Source organism: Stenella coeruleoalba (assembly GCF_951394435.1).
Source record: "Stenella coeruleoalba genome assembly, chromosome: 2".
NCBI classification, from domain to species: Eukaryota; Metazoa; Chordata; class Mammalia; order Artiodactyla; family Delphinidae; genus Stenella; species Stenella coeruleoalba.
The window spans coordinates 1,918,914-1,928,263 of NC_137147.1; positions in this window are offsets into that span (position 1 = coordinate 1,918,914).

Sequence of the window (9,350 nt, forward strand, 5' to 3'; positions counted from 1 at the left end):
TTAAACTACCATTCAAGAGTGAGGATAAAACGAAAATATTTTCAGAGAAACAAAAATGGAAAGTGTTAGTAACAGACTGTGATTAAAGTATGCACTTCAGGAAAAAGGAAATTGAACCCAGAACGAAGATTTGAGAAGAATGGTGAACGAAACAGATGAGGCAAGACCAAGAGAAGTCAGTGAACAAACTGAGTCTGGGTGATCCCATTATTTCAACCTATTAGACAACAAAAAAAGAACCTCCACATTCCAAGGAGTGACACGAGAACCCTTCTGCATACAACTTATTAAGAAGTGTCCAACTGATTTGGGGACCATATCACTCTCAGCAGGCTATTGAAGAGGAAGTTTATGGTAATGGTGGCCTAGGTAGTCTAGAACTGCCTGCCAAAGACAAGTGAACTGATGAACAAGATCTAGAAAACATATTCTTCAGAGCACCAGAGAGCTTACAAGATAACAACCCAGAGAAAACAACCCAGGCAGCATCACACGGTAGGAATCCGGAGAAGTGAGTCTGGCAGTTGGGAAAGCTTTTTCCCTAGGGACAAATCCAGGAGAGATGGAAGGCTGTGCTGCATCTCTGAAAGCCTCTATGGCTTAGAGGTGTGGAATTGAGGTTTGTGTGTAGAGATGACCAATGATGACTCCTGCACATACAGTTGCTCCTTCCATAAGGAGGCGAGTCTGTTTGCTTTCCCTTAGAATCTGACTTCCTTTGACTAATAGAATGCGGCATTAAGTGATACTGTGTCAGGTCCAGGTCAATGCCTCAAGAGGACCAGCAGCTCCTCTCTGGTCCTCTTGGGATGCAGTCGCCAGATAAAGACGTCAAGACTAGACTACTGGATGGTGGGAGACCATATGAAGAGAAAGAGAGAGCTGAAGCCATTCCAGCCTTCCCAGATGAGTGAATACATGCACATTCCCTCCCCAGCTGAGCTGCATAAGTGGCTTCAGCAGAAGAACTGTCCAGCTAAGCCCAGTCAATACTCAGAGTCATAAGAAATAATACATCTTTTAAATTTAAGCCACTGAGTCTCTGGGTTTCTGTTATGCAGCAACAAATAATCAACAGAGTCTGTGGCCCACCAAGATTGGGGCCCCAGGGAAAACACGTGCTACTTTGAGCTGGAATCTTAAAGGGTTGCACCCTAGAAGTGAGGGTTAACTGGAAGTAAATCAACCTTCAGAGAGTCTGGAGCCCAGCTTTAGGAAAATCTTTTAAGGAAATCTCAAGCCCTGAAATTAGATTAAGCCTGAAAATTAGATTAGATTAAGCCCTCTCTTATGGTTAGTGCTCCCAGGCACCCGGAAAAAAACAATTAAAACTCTTCTGGAGAAAGAGAACAACCTAAGCTTCAAATTGTTTCAGTGATTTATCCAATATGTAAAAAAGATCATCAGGCCCATATGAGAGATGAAGAAAAAAAAAAAACAAGGAAGAAAAAAAAAAACGAGACAAAAATATAAGAACAGACCCTAGAGACCCAAGATACTGGTTTAATCAGACACAAACTTTTATTCTGTTCAAAGAAAAAACAAAAAAGCTTGAAAAATTTAGCAGACAACTGAAAACTATAAAAATCACATAGCATATTTGAAAAAGAATTAAATAGAAAGTCTAGAACTAAAAAATTGAAAAACTTAAATCCCAGTTGACAAGTTAACTGCAGATTAGACACAGCTCAAGAGAAAAATCAGTGACTCTGAGAGATTTCAAAATAAATTATTCAGAATAAATTTTTAAAAAGTAAATAGGAGAGGTAAGAGAGTAGGTGAGGAAGTCCAACATAGGTGTAATTTGAGTCCCCAAAGAAGGCAGATTAGACCACAAAAAAGCATATTAAGAGCTAATGGCTGGGGACTCCCCTGGTGGTGCAGTGGTTAAGAATCCTCCTGCCAATGCAGGGGACATGGGTTCGAGCCCTGGTCTGGGAAGATCCCACATGCCAAGGAGCAACTAAGCCCCTGCGCCACAACTACTGAGCCTGTGCTCTAGAGCCTGTGAGCCACAACTACTGAGCCCACGTGCCACAACTACTGAAGCCTGTGCCTAGAGCCCGTGCGCCACGACAAGAGAAGCCACTGCAATGAGAAGCCCATGCACTGCAACGAAGAGTAACCCCTGCTCGCCACAACTAGAGAAAGCCTGTGCACAGCAATGAAGACCCAACACACGAAAAATAATAAATAAATAAAATAAATAAATTTTTTAAAAAAGAGCTAGTGGTTGAAAATATTTGAAAATGGGTGAATGACAATATACACAAACAAAACTATGGATTTCAGCAGAATAAATAAAAAGAAACCTATACATAAGATACATCACAATGAAATTACAGAACACCAAAGACAATGTGAGATCTGAAAGCAGTCAGAGGAGAAAAGTACAGTAGTTAGACTAATAACTAGGTTTTTAACAGTAATATTCAGAAGCCAGTAGGAAGATCTCTTTAGCATATTGAAAGAAAACAATTGCCAACCTAGTTATCTTTCACTGTCTTTCAAAAGTGAGGGCCAAATAAAGACATTTTCAGGAAAAAAAAAAGGGATTGGCACTACAAATTCATACTAAAGGAAATTCTAAAGGATGTACTTCAAGCAAAGTGAGAGTGATATAAAAAGGAATAAAGGGCAAAGAATGATCAATATGTGGTAAAATCTAAATGAAGATTGCTATATAAATGGTAATAATTATACAGTATTTGGGGGTTAAAAACAAGATCGAATTAAAACCGCAACAATAATAATAGCAGAAGTTTAGAGGAAGGAATATGAAGTTAGTGTTTCTTTATTTAAAATTGAAGTGTAGTTGATTTACAATGTTGTATTAATTTCTGCTGTATAGCAAAGTGATTCAGTTATACATAGATATACATCCTTTTTCATATTCTTTTCCATTATGGTTTATCACAGGATATTGAATATAGTTCCCTGTGCTGTACAGTAGGACCTTGTTGTTTATCCATTCTATATATAATGGTTTGCATCTGCTAACCCCAAACTCCCAATCCATCCCTTCCCCATCCCCCTTCCCTCTTGGCAACCACAAGTCTGTTCTCTATGTCTGTGAGTCTGTTTCTGTTTCATAGATAAGTTCATTTGTGTCATATTTTAGATTCCATATATAAGTGATATCATATGGTATTTGTCTTTCCCTTTCTGACTTATGAAGTTAATGTTTCTAAAAATCCTTATTTATGGGAAGATAGGAAGGTTTTTAAAAACTATTTATTTATTTATTTATTTGGCTGCATCAGGTCTTAGTTGTGGCACACGGGATCTTCGTTGAGGCACATGGGCTCTTCATTGTGGCATGTGGGCTTCTCTCTAGTTGTGATGCGTGGGCTCCAGAGCATGCAGGCTCAGTAGTTGTGGCGCACGGGTTCTCTAGTTGTGTCACGCAGGCTCCAGAGCACGTGAGCTCAGAAGTTGTAGCATGCAACCTCTCTAGTTGTGGACTGCAGGCTCTAGACCACATGGACTTAGTTGCCCTGCAGCATGTGGGATCTTAGTTCCCCCACCAGGGATCGAACCCGTGTCCCCTGCATTGGAAAGCAGATTCTTAACCACTGGACCACCGGGGAAGTCCTCAGAAAGGTTTTGATTAACTTTAAACTTTGATGAGTTAAGTGCAAATATTAAAAACTTTAGTGTAACAAATAGAATATTTAATCAAAACATGAAAAAATAAGAAATATCTACAAGATGACATGAGAGGTGGGAAAAAGAAAATAGAATAGGCAGGACAAATAGAAGCAGAATATAAGATATTATATTTAGGGAATTCCCTGGCAATCCAGTGGTTAGGGCTCCACGCTTCTGGGGGCACAGGTTCAATCCCTGGTGGGGGAGCTAAGATCCTGCAAGCCATGCGGCCAAAAAAAAAAAAAAAAGATATTATATTTAAACTCAATTATAATTTAATTACATTAACTATAAATAGAATAAATTCTCAATTTATGAAAGATTATCAGATTAGATTTAAAAAATCAAACTACTGCTATCATGGGATACACATTTAAAATGTAAAGATGCATAACGTTTGAGGGCTTCCCTGGTGGTGCAGTGGTTGAGAGTCCGCCTGCCGATGCAGGGGACATGGGTTCATGCCCCGGTCCGGGAAGATCCCACATGCCGCGGAGCGGCTAGGCCTGTGAGCCATGGCCACTGAGCCTGCGCGTCCGGAGCCTGTGCTCCGCAACGGGAGAGGCCACAACAGTGAGAGGCCCGTGTACCGAAAAAAAAAAAAAAAAAAAAAAAAGATGCATAACGTTTGAAACAAAGAATAGAAAATTATAGTGGTGCAATAATACCTAGAAGTTTGGTATAACCATATCAGTGTTTGACGAATAGGCCTAAACACAGATTTGGAAGGCTAAGGGAAGCAGTCTCCGTTTTGTAGCTCACACAAGTGTTTGCTGACATGCTGACTGGCCTATAGATGTGAGGTTATAGCTGGGCCTCAACCTGCTCCACCTTCCCCTAGATCCTCCTTCAGCTTCTCTGACTCCTGGACCAGGTGTGTGCGTTTAGCTCTGTGATGAAGGACCCAACTCTTCTGCAGGATACCCATATCACCAAGGCCAGAGGCAGCAAGAACTGGCACGGATTTCATTCTGTCTCCATGGGGTGCCAGCTCCTGCTCAGAAAGTGCTTTTCTTCAAACGTCTCCCTGACATGCGAGCACATAGGTCTTTTCTTGTGGCCATTTAATATCACAACTGGTTGATTATTAGCAACTAAGAAAAACTCAATTCCAGTCTTAGTTTGCTAGGGTTATTATTATTATTTTTTTTAAAGATGATTTCATCTAGAACCAATGATCTCTTTTTTTAAAATATTTATTTATTTATTTTTGGCTGTGTTGGGTCTTTGTTGCTGCCTGTGGGCTTTCTCTAGTTGCGGTGAGCGGGGGCTACTCTTTGTTGCGGTGCTCAGGCTTCTCACTGTGGTGGCTTCTCTTGTTGTGGAGCACGGGCTCTAGGTGCACAGGCTCAGTAGTTGTGGCGCATGGGCTTAGTTGCTCCGTGGCATGTGGGATCTTCCCGGACCAGGACTCAAACTCATGTCCCCTGCATTGGCAAGAGGATTCTTAACCACTGCACCCCCAGGGAAGTCCCCGCTAGGGTTATTATAACAAAGCACCACAGATTGGGTGGCTTAAACAACAAAAGTTCATTTTCTCACAGTGATGGAAGCTGGAAGTCTGAGACTGAGGTGCTGTCAGGGCTGGTTTCTCCTGAGGCCTCTCTCTGGAACTGAAGATGACTGTCTTCTCCCTGTGTCCTCACATGGTTTTCTCTCTGTGTCTGTGTCCTAATCTCCTCTTTTTATGAGGACACCAGTCATAATGGATTAAGGCCCACCTTAATATCCATATTTTAATATAATTACCTTTTAAAAGACCCTCCCTCCATATACAGTCACACTTTGAGGAACTACGAGTTAAAATGTGAAAATATAAATTTTGGAATGCAGTTCAGTGCATAACAATTCCTGGAAGGATCTGCTGGATCTCATCCTCCAGCTAAAGTGTATTAAAGCTAGAGCACTGCAGTTGTTCTTTAAGAAACAAAGTTCAGGGCTTCCCTGGTGGCAGAGTGGTTAAGAATCCACCTGCCAACGCAGGGGACACGGGTTCGAGACCTGGTCCAGGAAGATCTCACATGCCGCGGAGCAACTAAGCCCCATGTGCCACAACTCCTGAGCCTGCACGCCTAGAGCCGATGCTCCACAACAAGAGAAGCCACTGCAATGAGAAGCCCACACACCGCAATGAAGAGTAGCCCCCGCTCACTGCAACTAGAGAAAGCCCACGTGCAGCAACAAAGACCCAGTGCAGCCAAAAATAAAATAAATAAATTAAAAAACAAAAACATTCACTTAAAAAAAAAAGAAACACAGTTCAGCTTAGGATTCGTAAACATCCCAATGTATTTCCAAGGAGAAGAGGCATCTTACCATCAAAAATGACAAAGCACACAGGAAGTGAAACACCATGAGAGCACGCCAGCAGAATCATATAAACTGGATAGAATGGGATTATCAGACACAGAATTATACTTTATATATATATATATATATATATATATATATATTTTTTTTTTTTTTTTTTTTTTTTGCGGTACGCGGGCCTCTCACCGTTGTGGCCTCTCCCGCCGCAGAGCACAGGCTCCGGACGCGCAGGCTCTGCGGCCATGGCTCACGCGCCCAGCCGCTTCGCGGCATGTGGGATCTTCCCGGACCAGGGCACGAACCCGAGTCCCCTGCATCGGCAGGCGGACTCTCAACCACTGCGCCACCAGGGAAGCCCTATACTTTATATTTTTAAAGAGATGAAATCAACTTCTAGTTACTACCGCACCACTATAATTTTCTACTCTTTGTTTCAAACCTTATGCATCTTTACATTTTAAATGTGTGTCTCATAACAACAGTAGTTTGATTTTAAAAATCTAATCTGATAATCTTTGTTTCATAAATTGAGAATTTATTCCATTTATAGTTAATGTAATTAAATTATAATTGGGTTTAAATATAACATCTTTTTGTTGTTGTTGCTGTTTTTTTTTTTTTGGCCACACGTCTTGCAGGATCTTAGTTCCCCCACTGGGGGTTGAACCTGTGCCCCCAGAATTTACTTTATATTTTTCCTTAAATTGGTAAGGAAATGACCGTAAATAATGACCATGGAGATTTGTAAGAGATTCAAGTAGACCTTCTAGAAATGAAAGTTATAAGAATTCGACTAAAATTAAACACTAACTAAATGGCTTAATAACCAGACACAGCAGCAGTATGAATAAAACTGGCATAACTCAGATATCCTTGTCCCTGGAGAAAATCTCAAAGGATCTACAGATAAGTGACAATTAATATGTGACTTTAGTAAAGTTGCTGGTTTATAAAAGTTTGCTTACAGAAAGGATTCTGGGAAGATGGCAGGGTAGGAAGCCCCCAAATCTGTCTTACCACCTAACCAACAATTGCCCTGGCAGAATCTGTCCGATGTTACTATCTGGGGACTCCATAGTCTACTGAAGGCTTTCAGCATGCAGGCAAAGGCTTGGACAGTAAGTTGCATGTAACTTTAGTCATTTTCAGGTCTTAGCACAGCAGATGCCCGTCCTCCAACCTCAGCCCTGTGGGAGCCAGCTGTGCGCACCCTCCATACAGCCTGCAGGGTCAGGGTGGGCCCAAAGGACCCTGTCTACCCAACAGTGGAGACGTGTGCTCCAGCTACTCTTGTGATCACAGGGGTCCAAAGAGGGAGGCAACCTTTGATGTTGCCCCTCCCCCATTATTGCAATCCGCCCCCCTCCAGCCAAAGTGACTTCCAGGGGATATAATAGGCCAGTGCCCTTCCCACTTTCATTTTTCTTTTTCCTCTGTTGGGAGCCGGATATTGGAGACTAGGGCACTCAAAAACAATTACATATACAGTGACAGCCAGAAGATGACTGCACATGCCCAGGACAGATGCAGGCTCAGAAAAGAGCTGAGAAGACCTTAAGTTTACACTTTATGCTGATCTTTGACATAAAGACAACCCTCAAGAGAACAAAAATAACCAAATCCCCCAGGAAACTCTGCGGAAGGGGGAGCATCTGATTTCCAGAGATACCACAATAGATTCAAATGTCCAGTTTTCAACAACAGCAACACAAGGCAAAGAAAGAAAAGTATGGCCCATTCAAAGGAAAAAGAAATCAACCAAACAGTTCCTGGAAAAGATCTGATGGCAGATCTCCTAGACAAAGACTTTAACACAACTATCTTAAATATGCCCAAAGAAATAAGATGTGGAAAAATTCAAGAAAATGATGTATAAACAAAATGGAAATGTCAAGAGGTAGAAAACCTGAAATGAAACCCAAAAAATTCTGGAGCTAAAAATGTATGATAACTGAAATGAAAAATTTGCCAGAGGGATTCAAAGGCAGATTTAAGTAGGCAAAAGAAAGTCAGTGAGCTAGAAGATAGGGCAATGGAAATTACCAAGTCTGAAGAATAGACAAAGATAGAGGAAAAGTGAACAGAATCTAAGGGATCAGTCAGAAACTATCAAGGGGACCAACATACACATTGTGAGAGTCACAGAATAAGAAAGGGAAAAGCATCAGAGAGAATATTTGAAGAAATAATGACTGAAATCTTCCCAAATATGATGAAACATGTGGATATAAATGTCCAAGAAGCTCAATGAACTCCAAATAAGATGAATGCAGAGAGCCACACCCACACCTGCTATAATCACACGTTGGATAGAAAGACAAAGCATCTTGAAAGCAGCAAGAGAAGTGCCTCGTCACATACAAGGGATCCTCCATAAGATCTAAAGTGGATTTCTTACCAGAAACTTTGGAGGCCAGAAGGCAGTGAGTTAATAGATGCAAAGTGCTAAAACGAAAACCTCTGTCGACCAAGAATCCTCTACCCGGCAAAACTGTCCTTCAGATGTGAGGGAGAAAAGACATTCCAGATAAACGAAAGCTGAGGGAGTTGGTTGCCACCAGACCAGCCCTGCAAGAAATGCTCAGGGAGTCCTGTGGGGTAAAGGGAAAGGACACTGGACAGTAACTTTAAGCCAGGTGGAGAGACAAAGACCTCAGGATATACATGAGCTGTTATAAAAGATATTGATGTCACCTTGGTTTGTAACTCCACGATTTGTTTTCTGTATAATTTAAGACTAATGCATTTAGCTATTAGTTCATGTTTTGGGACACAAAGTGTCTAAAGATATCGTTTTGTGAAAACAGCTAAAAGAGATGGAGCTGTAAAGGTGCAGGGTTTGATACTGAGGTTAAGCTTGTGTAAATTGAAATTAGAGTGTTATAACTTTAAAATGTTGAATGTAAGCCACATGGCAACCACCAAGAAAAAGCTATAAGTCTGCATGCCGTAACTAAGAGTCTGCACGCTGCAGCTAAGAGCCCACATGCCGCAATGAAGATCCCATGTGCTGCAACTAAGAGCCAGCACAGCCAAAATAAATAAAATTTAAAAAATTTAATTTTCTTAATTAAAAGGAAATAAGGAATTGGTGTTTCACCATAAAATTCAACTACACATACAAGATGACAGTAATGCAGGAAATGAGGACAAAAAGTTATAAAGCATATAGAAAACAGCAAAATGACAAGAGTCCCTTTTATCAGTAATTACTTTAATCCATTTACATTTAAACTGTCCAGTCAAGAGTATCCATTCTGTCAAACACACATGATCCAACTATGTCTACAAGAGACTCACCTGAGATCTAAAGACACAAACAGATGGAAAGTAAAAAAGGGAGGAAAGATTCTGTGCCAAGAGTAGCCAGAAGAGAGCAGAGTTCGTTA